This window comes from Hypanus sabinus, chromosome 31 (assembly GCF_030144855.1).
Source record: "Hypanus sabinus isolate sHypSab1 chromosome 31, sHypSab1.hap1, whole genome shotgun sequence".
Classification (NCBI taxonomy): Eukaryota; Metazoa; Chordata; class Chondrichthyes; order Myliobatiformes; family Dasyatidae; genus Hypanus; species Hypanus sabinus.
Genome location: NC_082736.1, coordinates 9,906,679 through 9,917,054, shown reverse-complemented (window position 1 = coordinate 9,917,054; position 10,376 = coordinate 9,906,679). Strand labels below are relative to the sequence as shown.

Genomic DNA, 10,376 nt, shown 5'->3' with positions numbered 1-10,376 from the left:
ACCACTTCAACACAGTTTGTTTTATTCAAAAAATTCTCCTGTATTTCCAGTTTTCATACCCAGCAGGAAAAAGGTCACCGCGACAGGGTATCGAACCCTAGTCTACCGATTGTTTGGAGGGGAGAATGAGAAACCACACTAATGAGAAATAAAGGAGGGTATGGAATCTGTCACACGGATTACAAACAAGAGAAAATCTGTAGATGTTGGAAATCAAAGTAATGCAAACAAAATGCTGGAGGAACTCAGCAGTCCAGGCAGCATCAATGGAAAAGAGTAAACAGTCGACGTTTCTGTCGGAGACCCTTCATCAGGGCGATCATTCGGATGTCAGGGTATAAGAGAGATCACAGAGTCATTTTGATGTCTGTTTGTTGAGCGTAGAGCAGGCGCCTTTCACACATCCCCTCACACTGTCTGAGGGAGGGGTCTCAGGATTCTTTAGCGATTCAGTCAGTTAATGAGTTCAATGACTGGCCAAAGGAAGGGCTCCCATTAACGTCCAACTGCATGTTCTTTCAATTGTTTGAAACATTTCTAATCAGGATTTGTTTTCCACTTCTCTGATGCGTGAGGCAGGGAACCATTTCTACCGCCGATTCTGTCAAGATTCGATTTGCTTCCCAAATTTCATCAGTGTGTGTACTTTGCAACGAGGGGGGAGAACGCGTTGGACCTAGTTTATACAAATATCCCCGACGCGTACCGGGCGGAGCCCCGCCCCCACCTCGGTTACTCAGACCACATCTCTGTTATGCCAATCCCAGCATCCAGATCGCTCGTCAGGCGCTCCAGACCAGTTCAGAAGCAGGTGAAAAACTGGCCAGCAGGAGCTGTCTCTGCTCTGCAAGACTGTTTTGAGCAAACTGACTTGCACATGTACAGGGAGGCTGCAACTGTTGGCGACTCTACCAACTTAGAAGAGTACACGGCACCAGTGACTAGCTGCATTAGCAAGTGCATTGATGATGTTACTCTGTCCAAGACCATCACTTTACGCGCTAACCAGAAGGCATGGATGACCGTGGAGGTGCGTGCGCTGCTGAGGACCCGTGACTCCACTTTCAGAGCAGGCGACAAGGCAGCCATAACAACAGCAAGGGCCAAATATTCCCGGGCCATCAGAGGGGCAAAGCGTGCACACGCCCAGCGAATTCACAGCCACTTCCAGGACAGCAACGAAACGCGGCTCATATGGAAGGGCATGCAGGATATCACCAATTACAGGACATCACCTGACTGTAAGGGTGATGCCTCCCTCCCAGATGCGCTGAATAACTTCTACGCCCGTTCTGAGGTGGAAAATGACGTGGTGGCGAGGAAGCCCCCATCCCCCCTCCTACAAATGACCAGGTGCTGTGTCTCACCGTGGCCGATGTGAGAAGAACGCTGAGCAGGGTCAACCCACGGAAGGCTGCTGGACCAGACAACATTCCTGGTAGAGTGCTCAGTGGATGTGCAGACCAGCTAGCAGGTGTTCTCACTGACATCTTCAACATCTCCCTGAGCAGCGCCACCGTTCCAACGTGCTTCAATGCCGACACCATCGTTCCCGTGCCGAATTCTTCAGTGTCCTGCCTAAATGACTGCCGTCCCGTTGCACTCACGTCCATCATCATGACCTGTTTCGAGAGGCTCGTCATGAGGCATATCATGACCCTGCTGCCCCCCTCACTGGACCCCCTGCAGTTTGCGTACCGTCCCAACCGCTCAGCAGACGATGACATTGCGATCACCCTCCACCTGGTACTAACCCACCTGGACAAAAAAAGACGCATACGTTTAGATGCTGTTCATAGACCTCAGTTCAGCATTCAACACAATCATCCCTCAGAAAATGATTGGAAAGCTGAGCCTATTGGGCGTGCACACCTCCCTCTGCAACTGGATATCAGACTTCCTGACTGGGAGATGTCAGTCAGTCCGGATCAGGAGCAACATCATGTGAACAAAACAAAATAAATGGTTGTTGACTTCAGGACGGCACGGAGCGACCACTACCCGCTGAACATCGACGCCTCCTCAGTAAATATCGTTAAGAGCACCAAATTTCTTGGTGTTCACCTGGCGGAGAATCTCACCTGGTCTCTCAACACCAGCTCCATAGCAAAGAAAGTCCAGCAGCATCTCTACTTTCCGCAAAGGCTGAGTAAAGTCCATCTCCCCCCCCCACCCCACCCCACACTTCATCACATTCTACAGGGGTTGTATTGAGAGCATCCTGAGCAGCTACATCACTGCCTGGTTGGGAAATTGCACCATCTCGGATCGCAAGAATCTGCAGTGGATAGAGAGGTCAGCTGAGAAGATCATCGGGCTCTTTATTCCCGCCATCACGGACATTTGCACTACACGCTGCATCCGGAAATTAAACATGATTATGAAGGACTGCACAAAGCCCTCATACAAACTCTTCTCCCTCCTGCCGTTTGGGAAAAGGCACTGAAGAATTCAGGCATTCGCGACAAGACTATGTAACAGTTTCATCCACGAAGCAATCAGACTCCTCAATACCCAGAGCCTGGACTGACACCTTACTGCCCTATTGTCCTGTATATTATTTATTTTAATGCCTGCACTGCTTTGTGCATTTTATGCAGTCCTGGGTATGTCTGTAGTCTCATGTAACTGTTGTTTTTTTTTTCTGTCTGAGCTGTATTTTCGTAGTTCAGTCTAGTTTTTGTACTGTGTCATGTAACACTATGGTCCTGAAAAACGTTGTCTTATTTTTTACTATATACTGTACCAGCAGTAATGGTCGGAATGACAACAAAAGTGACTTGACTTGACTTGATTTTCCCTGCAGTCCGAACACAGAGGATTGTCTTTCTCCGGTCTGTGGGAATGACGCGACATCCACTGGTCGGAATAGGAGCAACAACGGAGTGAGGAATGATCCTTCAGAAAGCAGCGCGGAAACTAATAATTGAGTTACAGAACTGAATCTTGTAGCAAAGGAGACGGTCACCACCTAAATCTCCACTCGATCATGAGGCCATTGCGGTATAGTGGTGAGCATAGCTGCTTTCGAACCAGTAGACCTGAGTTCGATTCTCGGCCATTTAAAAATCTACAATTTCTGGCTATAAAAATAACCTCTTTCAGGACACAATGGGCATGGAACTCCCGGGACCAAATCGACACTCGCATTAATTCATGGGCAATTTTCTGTGAGTCTAAGCGTTTTTACTAATTATCATTCAGCGTAGTAACAGTGAAAGAGTGCACACAAGACAGACAATCAATGTAGAAAACATAACAGACTGTGGAAATACAAAAACGTAAAATAAAAATGATAATAATATAAAGGTAATCAATGGGGGAGCATCCCTCCATTGAAAACATCCCCATGACCTGAGCAGACAAGATGTGAAGAAGGAAATGTGGAACGCTTGGCTCAGAGTTGAAGACCTCTTCCCAGAAACAGAGGGGTTCCTTGTGGTAATAAAGGGCCAGCTGGCTAACCGAAAAATATTAGAAATACATAATAAACGTCATACAAATAAATGATGATAAATGCAGAAAATGACAAGAGCCACCAGGAACAATCCAACACATTACAGGATTGAGCAGCAGTTTAACTCAATCTGATTATTTACACGGAACAATCAATTGACAAACATCAGTCACCAAAATCTTGCTTTAAAATACAAACTCATAAAAGACAGAACACCTTACTATAAATACAAACCTGTTCTAGATTAGGGTCAGAGTCCTACACATTAATTTTTGTCTGATCCATTATTACAGATAGGACAATCCATAATAACCGTCTGAATATATAATGAAAAAGCAGTAACAACATACATAATAGATATAGCCATTGCAAACACACATAACATACAACAACTAATAAGTGAAAAACACCAGAAATCTGCTGAATTGAAAGAAGAAATTTAAAGACAATTGAGAATGAACAGGGTGTAGAATGTCCTAATGTATTATCAACAACAACTATCATCTCATAGTCACTACACAATAGTATTAAACGGTAAGGACTGCAAACCAATATTTCTGTAAATCTCCTGAAATCCACTATACTATACGCGACTAGAATGGTCGGCAGTCCGCAGCTATTGAGGAATGAGTGTGCGTCAGTACGCCCGGACTTCAGGTTTTACCAGCTTGAGCTGAGAAAGTGATAATAATAAGAAACAAAGCAAAAATGTCGACAGCTTGAAATGCTGAGTTTGAAAGTGAGTTGTGGAAACAGTCAATGTTGGTGTGAGTTAAGTTGAGTGAATTTATCCCTCTGGTTCAAGTGGCGATAACATAAATTTAAACATGAAATGCATTGGTGCCCTGTACTAGTTTCTGCTGGTTTTATCGTCCATGTACAATATATTTAGTTTATAGCAACATGAATTTAAGCAAGACAGGTCGTGGTAGTGTTCTGTTTTCCGTATGTGGATATATGTATTTTTAAATGAATGTATTAGGGACAGCACGGAGCGCACAAAACGGACAGCAAAGGCCACTGGATCAACAGCGCCCCTGGATAGGCTTGAACCACCAACATTTCGGATAACTGTCGAACAGCGGCTGACCGATTGCATAGTAGAGGCCGCCTGAATAAATGCGGAACACAGGGGATTTCCCTGGTTTTGCAGGCGACGAACAGTGATCGGAGTTTCGTTTTCAGGGAATCAAAACCGATATAAACACGTAGTCGGCAGGATTCGAACCTGCGCGGGAAACCCCAATGGATTTCTAGTCCATCGCCTTAACCACTCGGCCACGACTACAAGTGCTCTAGTGTTCTTCCATCTACAATTTATATTACGGTCGAGTCAGATACAGTTATTTACCAAATTAAACAGTGGGATGTGCCATCAAAGACTATTAGATATCACGTCAGTTTAGCCAGTGATGTTTTGCAGAATCCATCGTTTTTGGAATAGAGTTTGGAACTGGGGTTTAAATGTTAATTTACATCCTTTGATGTGTATTACTTCATATGTTGTCATTGCTTTGCTCTTTGTTCTAGTGGTTACCCATGCTATTTTCCCCAGTGTGTGTTTCAGGGCAACTTTAATGACTTCAGTGTTTGCGAACACCATGCCTTTACACATTTATTTTTGCTGATTTTGTTTGATTTCATACAGTTATATTGCGTTTCAATATAGAAACATAGAAAACCTACAGCACAATAAAGTTCCTTCGGCCCGCATGTTGTGCTGAACATGAACTTAAGTTACCGTGGATTACGCAGAGGCCTCTATTTTTATAAGATCCATGTACCATTTTTCCTAAACTCCATAGACTAGTAATACTAATTCCCGTTAAATTACCGATGTACAGAACGGTAAGAAATAGGGTACACTTATCATGTTTCTTCATATTTTTATTCGGATAATATTTTTAAACCCTTATCTGTATTTTTTGATTAGTCATGAATGCTGCTGTTCCTTCTGTGCCATATTCACTGAGACATATTAACAGTAATGTGATCCCCAGCAATTTCCGTGGACAGAAAAAGAGGAGATGTTGGCCACGGAGGATTTAAAATATGTAAGATAACATGGAACTCGAATGGCTCAAGGATAGTGGAAGCAGACAGATCAAGTGTCTTTGTACCAGCCATGGACTTGTAAATGAAGATGTCATTTTGTGGAACCGCTTTACATCTTCCATTTTGTGAGAAGAACATTTCTGTGTTTTAAAAGAAACACAAAGTTGTTTCAGGTGATTTGCGGGTTAAGACATATGTTCCAATTCCGAAGTTATTTGTGAGGTGTTTTTGATATAATATAACATGCAAATGTGTGAATGTTGGGGTTAATGCCTGTCTGGAGTGATTTAAACTGGTTTCTAAAGGGAACAAAGAGCCATAAATTACCAATTGACGCCTAATGGGAAGAGGGAAATAAATGGATGCTGGCTTGGGGCAGAGCTCACAAAAGGGAGAATTCAAGCCAATCAGATGTCCTACGGCCAGTGACGCTGGAATGGGACAACTGAATTGGAAAATATGAATATAGAAGTGGAAACTTCGAACGTGCTAGCAGTGCTAACTCTTTCCTGAAACCCACCATCGCAAGGAAGATCCCCCAAGTCAGTGATGGGAGAAGGATGGATCGATCACGTGGCCATCTGAGCTGCCTTAATTTGGTGATATTGTTGGGAAAAGTCGTCTGAGTGAGTATTGGTGCAGAGTGAACAGCAAAATTTTTGTTCTATGTTATTGGCCCGGTGTTGACATAGTTACGTTGCCATTTATGCAGAGACAGTAAAGTGCGAGTTTTGATTATTTACAAGTTACAGAGTAAATTTCTAATCTAGTTCCATTGTCAACACTAGTAGGACTATCGATGGCCTGGAACAAAAATACTCTCCCGGGAGTATTTCAGATATTTCATTTCTTATCTTGCACAAAAAAAGTGATCTGGTTAATTTTGCAGAAGTTGAAATGTCTGATCGTTGTAACCCTATCCACCTGACATTTCCGTGTTATTTGCCAGCGGATCTGCTCCTCAATCTTCTACCAACTATGGAGAGAATCGCAGTATAATCCCAGCAAAGTGGTTGTTGGTTATTATTTTATTTATTCCTAAACTGATCTCACACCTACGATGAGTGATTGATAGGTTCGTGCCCTATAGTAGAAGGAGTCAGTTTTAGAAAATCTAACTCAATTATTTTGCAACCTAGTCCCCTCCTACATTTACACAATTAGTCCAGAGTCGTGGAACATACCGATCTTGGACCTCCAGAAAGTGTCCAAAGCAGGGGTGATTGATAGGTTCGTGGCCTACGGCGGAAGGAGCTGAGTTACTAACTTCAAACTTTCTGCATTATCTCTCAAAGTGTTGGACCGCTGGTGTATGTAACGGGAATTAAAAACTCATTTCCTTCTACCTTAAGCAACTATCTTATCAATCACACCTGACGAGTTATTAAGTTCAAACTTTCGGAATAATCAGTCAAAGAATTGACGTGCTTGTGCATGTAACGAAAGCTCTATAATTCATCTCCTTCTGCTGTAGGCCACGAACTTATCAATCACCCTCGTACGGATACATCGGCTTTTCTAAAGAACAGGCACGATCAGGATTTGTTTTCTCATGTGCTGATGTGATACAGGCACCATTTGCAGCCCTTCCGACTCTTCCGACTCTCTGAGAGTTCGGCTCTCACTCAGTCCGATCGCTGGTGAATGTTCATTGGCTGTTGTATAACTCCCTCTGATTGAGGATGGCGATGTCAACTGGCCGCAATAAAACCTGCTGCAGAGTGAGGATTGATCCGACAGAGAGCAGCTCGGGGTCTGTGGAAACACATGGAGCATGGGAGACGTTTCGCTACTCGAAACTCCTGCAACATGGAGCGATAGTGGTATAGCGATGAGCATAGCTGCCTTTCAAGCAGCTCACCCGGGTTCGGTTCCCGGCGATCGCCGTGTGTTGTACCTGTTTTTCAGCACATGTCTCACAAACGTCTCGGTCTGGAATCACTCAGCCACGTTACTTCTTTCTCTGTGAAATTAACATTTCTGTCCGTCGTTCGTCTGCCATTTTAGCCCAGTGTTTCTCTTTCCGAATGTCTTACGGCCATCGTGTGCTGGTCTCGCCCCATCAGAGATGTCCCCCTTTTCACTTCCCACCCAACTTCTCTCCTTCTTTGACACTGAAAGTTATCTTCTTCTCTCAGCATTTCTAACCGAGTGTCACGATCAGAAAGGTTAATCCCGTTTCATCACTCACAAGTCTTTCGTGAGGTAATGATTGTTTCCTGTATTGTCTGCTCAATCAGTTCAATACCAGACACAGCTTCATGAAGCGGAGACCAAGATATGCTGGACAATCGCTGAGCACGACAGGAATTGTCGTTTTACCCGCGAAATTCTCAAGAAATCTCAGAAAATGATGGAGTGAGTGGATGGAAACTTAAATTGGAAGCACAAGTATTTTTTTTTATTTTTTAGTGAAATGTGTGTTGTGTACACAGGTGACCTGACGGGGATTTGCGGTAAAATATTGTGCTGAAGAATAGCAGATGATGGTTTGGATCTGCCGGCCTCTGGATAACGGGCCCAGCACATTCCCTCCGCGCCATTCTGCTGATAGGTAAATAGCTCTGTTCTTCTCCTGTCTTTTTATTTGTTAATTTGGCCGCTTTCCCCCGATTATCTATTGTTTTGTTTGTTTGAATATATTGCCTGTCTAATTTCCCTCGTCTCTCTCTTACGCTTTTAACTTCCTCCCCGTCCTCCTCTCCCTGTTCATCGCTTCCTACCCCATCCGGTTATTATCCGGTGTCTGTGCTCCGACCCAGCAGGATATCTCGCTCCCGACATTTCAGCAACGGATGTGATATTCATTATCATTCTGACTATATTCCTACGGCCCTGCAGTCAGACACACTGGTTATCTCCCTCTGTGTCTTCTTGCCTTCCTTCTCTCTGTCTGCGGCTGTTATTTAGGTTATAAACACAGGAGATTCTGCAGATGCTGCAAATCCAGAGCACAGAATGCCGGAGCAAATGACCAGGTCAGACAGCATCTGTGGGGAGGAGTAAACAGTTGATGTTTCGGGCGGAGATGCCCCCTGGCCCGCTGAAATTCTCCTCCACTTTCTGTCTGTTACTTTAGTCAGACTTCGACGTGACGAGCAGCGACGGCAGTCTGAGGTGCAGCGGAGAATACCCCACACTCCGGGATTTATTTTACCAATCCCGAGTCCTGTTCACCTGCCAATCCGTCCATCTGATCGAATGAAGTTCAGAATTCCCATAGTTCTGAATGGACCGCAAATCACTGGGTCTCAATGTTAGAATCTCTTTCCTTTGTATGGTCTTGCCGTCGGATGCCTTGCCATTCTCATACCAGACGGTTTAGAAAGTGGTTAAGAGACCTAAAATAAGAGTGTTTAGTGCTAATGTAAAATAAAAGCTATATTAGAATAATGATAAGGAAATTCTCAATCCTCAGGAGGTGGACACATCGGTGTGCTTTCTTGGTGATCTCTGTGGCTTCCTGCACCTTCCTGATTTAGGAGTGTCCACGTTGAGACTCACGTTGAGTTGGAGCTTCAAAATTCAATGCTCTCTTGCGTGGAGATGCCGGGGATTGAACCCGGGACCTCATACATGCAAAGCATGCGCTCTTCCACTGAGCTACATCCCCACTTTAAAAGCAGAACTGTTCAGGTCCAAACCTTCCTGCATATCACAATTGAGATACAGAGTAATCATTGATAACACAGATAATAACGAACATTGCTTCCTCTGCGACTGGCGAGGACTCGGGAATCCTTTCCGATTCAGCTACTTCTTTGTCGAGCACCGGCCAGTGGACACTCTCCATTTGTGCCTGATTGTGCAATGGGATGAAGAGCATTCTCCAGCAGGATTTATTGTCTGAGAAATCGATACAGCGAACGATTTGGAAAATCGAGAGAGAGAAAGAGAGAGAGAGAGGGACTCCTGTGCAAGGTCTTCTCATCTTTTTCTCCAGTCCTGATGTAAGATCTCGGCCGGAAAGGCGGAGTGCGCTCTTTTCCTGGCCTGCAGAGAATAGATGATATTAAGATACCTCGATGCACGAAGGGTTAATCTTTCCAACCAAATAGAAACCTCGGCAAAAGTGAAAAAGGAAAACAGATACAAGTACATTCCAGCCGAAAGCCAGTTGATTTCCTTGAATCTACCCATGATGGGATGGCCTCGTATTTTAAAGCGCACTCACAGAATATTGTTGTTGGCAGCAGCTGACATAGCAGAGGATGGTTTCGATCCATCGACCTCTGGGTTATGGGCCCAGCACGCTTCCGCTGCGCCACTCTGCTATGAAAATAACAAAATTGCTCTTCCATGAATGATGTGCAATCTCTTGCGTGTGCGTGTGTCGTTCTGAGCGTGTTTCCGCGTGTGTGTCTTGGTGTGGATGTGTGTTTTTGCGTATCTGCATAAGTCCGGGTCTATGTTTCTGTTTGTGTCTGTGTCGGTGCTTGTATATGTCTTTGTCTTGACAATGTCTGTGCATGTCTCAGTCTGTGTCTGTGTCTGTATAATGTCCGCATCTCTGTCTGTGTCTGTTTCTGTCTATGGCTGTGTCGATGCCTGTATATGTTTAGGTCTTATCTGTGTCTGTGCCGGTGTCTGTACATGTCTGGGTCTCCGTCTGTGTCTGTCCATGTTGCATCAATTCCATCTTTCCCGCTTATTCATACCCAATTACTTCACTTTCTGTTGATAATTCCTTGTTTTACCTCTTTCTGTCTCCACTTTCGTTTCTTTCTTCCTTACTTTCTGGACCACCCAGTTATTCTCTCTGTGTCGTTTATGCTTTATCCCATCTTGCACCTCGTTCCACATATTTCACCATTGAATGTGCTTTACCTTATTTAATTGTTAACATGGACAATTCATCCATCTT

General features: G+C 44.3%; 3 non-coding genes across 3 annotated transcripts; all 3 read right to left on the bottom strand.

Annotated features, from left to right (window-relative positions):
- Nucleotides 1-4,664: 4,664 nt before the first annotated feature.
- On the bottom strand, nucleotides 4,665-4,745 carry trnas-aga (transfer RNA serine (anticodon AGA)). The gene has a single exon. It is a non-coding gene; the product is annotated as a tRNA-Ser (tRNA).
- Nucleotides 4,746-9,053: 4,308 nt separating this feature from the next.
- Nucleotides 9,054-9,125, bottom strand: trnaa-ugc (transfer RNA alanine (anticodon UGC)). The gene has a single exon. It is a non-coding gene; the product is annotated as a tRNA-Ala (tRNA).
- Nucleotides 9,126-9,714: 589 nt separating this feature from the next.
- trnam-cau (transfer RNA methionine (anticodon CAU)) lies at nucleotides 9,715-9,786 on the bottom strand. Its single transcript has one exon. It is a non-coding gene; the product is annotated as a tRNA-Met (tRNA).
- Nucleotides 9,787-10,376: the final 590 nt, after the last annotated feature.